General features: G+C 37.6%; 1 long non-coding RNA gene across 2 annotated transcripts in view; it reads left to right on the plus strand.

The window, feature by feature from the left end:
* The window catches only part of LOC138051736 (uncharacterized), a 4,013-nt gene that overhangs the window by 364 nt on the left and 1,149 nt on the right, over positions 1–2,500 (plus strand). For both annotated transcript variants that reach the window (XR_011132895.1, XR_011132896.1), the window contains exon 1: positions 1–2,500. This exon is cut by the window's left edge and continues 364 nt beyond it; it is cut by the window's right edge and continues 512 nt beyond it. This is a non-coding gene — a long non-coding RNA (uncharacterized lncRNA).

Consider the following 2,500-nt stretch of genomic DNA (forward strand, 5'->3'; position numbering starts at 1 on the left):
CTAAACTTAAAACCTCCTCCGTTGTAAGCTACTGAAGTGATTTATTCTTGGGTCAGGGAGGGTCCTGGCAAAGACCACAACATAATTAGCGGAAGGAACTCGCATATTCAAGGTAAACAGAAATATAAGCTTGTGAATCGAATGAACGCCTGTATTTTCAGTAAACAGTCTAAATCATAACCGAATCACAATAGGAAAATCCGGCTTGAACGCGCCGTTCTTAGACACATTTCATCAGTAAACTAGACTGGCTACTGATTAGACTTTCAGGAATACAGAATGCCTGTTTCTAATTTGAAGACGAGCATCGAGAACACGGCGTTTTTTCTAAAGCTCGCGAAGATTGGCACAGCAAAGCAGTCAAAAGAGCAACAGTTTGCCAGGCTATCAAGTTCAAGACAACACGAGTTAGAAGAGTTGTACAAAGACCATGTTCCACGACATCACAAAGCTACAAAAACAGACAAAGTGGCTCAGTTGCTATTGCAGATTCTTCAGGTCCAAGAAGTGCAAACAATTAAGGAATACACAATGAATGGGTATACTTTAAAAGTTCACGTTCTTGAAGACACAGAACTGTAGTAACCTCCTCTGAGTGTATGGTAAGGAAAATCAGTGTTTGTTTTTCGGTGAGTGGACTGACGACATTTATATTACCAAAAGATTACGTTGTCTTGATCATGCAACAAACTGCCTGCATTATGTCCCACGGTCAGAATTTTGGACGGGTACAGTGAAAACTGAGAAATGAGCTCTTCAGAGGATCTATTGCAGCACTGAAAAGGCAAGACCATCCTTCACAAGTTTCAGTGAGTAAATGGTGAAATGAATTCCTCTAAAGATGTCTGCAGGTAGAGAGAACAAACAAACAGTGTTTTTAGAGATTGTTTCCCACTGTGTTTATTTGTTATGATTAGCGCTCCTTAACGAGGAAAACTTTAAAGAGGAAATTGGATAGGAATGCAGTTAGTGGAAGCCATACTTTCTGGTTATTCTGTCGAGATTTTGTTTCGGTCGTTCAGGTAAACCGCAAACAATATTGGACTACCGTTATGCCAACGAAAACGTCCCATGAAATATAATTTTGCGCTCAGTCTTTGGTATTTCGTGATTATTCCATCAATATGGGAATCCCTATTCCATAACTGGATTTTTACGAAAGAGTTTTGCAGTTAAGATGGATACTGATGGGGAAAACACTCTTGCATGCTCTTGTTGTCGTCAAAACCCGAAATAACTTCGTCTTTTCACATCATTATTTTGTTATTACAAGCGGGGAAGAGAAGTGTACCAAAATGCGTACCGCTCGTGTAACACGATTATTTGTCCTATTTTAATCCATGATATTATATTCTTGTGGAGTTGTCATTGTTGTAGCCGCATTCATTTTTTAAACTCCCTTCTCAACACACATGACAGTGGAATTGCTACTAGAGGAAACAGATGTCCTTTCAATCTTTACGTGCTAATCAGATATTCGAGAGGACATTATCTCAATTTATTTCAAAGACACTTAACTGTCAAACCAGCTTAACCTTTTCATCTCTAGAAGGAAAAAAAAGGTCACCATGTTTCAAACTTTAAGTTATGTCATCATTGTGTTTAACGTCAACATGCCATGGGGATGCAATAAAACGATCGTTAAGAAATCGCGAATTCTTGAACTTTCTTTAATAACTGCAAAAAAAGAAAAAAAAGAAAAAAAAAACAAACAAAACAAAACAAAAAAACAATGGAATACTAATCGCACACTGAAACCGGTTTTAAGTCGGAGTGGTCGGGTAATTTAATATCGCGGTCGGCCTTTTCTAACGACTACATCATGTAGAAAAGGACTGCTTTTTCGTTCATACTGGTAAAAAGAGATCCCTTGCAAATGGTCTTTCCACAAATTGGAACAACTGTTTCGAAGTCTCTTGTCTTAGGCAAATTAGTGGCGAGGTATTCAGCAGTTAGTTGAGCTATTCTGGCTTCCTTGTACGGAATTTTGACGACGAGAACTATTAAACTGCGTCCAGGATCTGTAAGAAGAGCAGGGTAGCGTGTTTGACTACTGGATACACTGCCACCTCTGTAAGCATTCCTAGAACAGGAAATGCCTTTGATTGTCAGGCATGGACTTTAAGCGTTTTTGCACATTGTTCAGGCCGAGACTCGATGAATTAACGGCTAGTCACAATGGCATGTCTGTGCAGGTCGGTTCTTCGTCGGATTATTTGGTTCTTTCCCTCGATCAATCTAAAGCCGATATAATACTACTACTACTACTACTACTACTACTACTACTACTACTACTACTACTACTACTACTACTACTACTACTAATAATAATAATAATAATGATAATGATAATGATAATGATAATGATAATGATAATAATAATAATAATAATAATAATAATAATAACTTTGTTTTGTATAGCGATAATTCCAAGGTTCAAAACCGCTTTACGATGACAATCATTTAAAAACTAGATTATAAAATTATGTGCATACGAATA

Source organism: Montipora capricornis, chromosome 6, assembly GCF_036669925.1.
Source record: "Montipora capricornis isolate CH-2021 chromosome 6, ASM3666992v2, whole genome shotgun sequence".
Lineage (NCBI taxonomy): Eukaryota > Metazoa > Cnidaria > Anthozoa > Scleractinia > Acroporidae > Montipora > Montipora capricornis.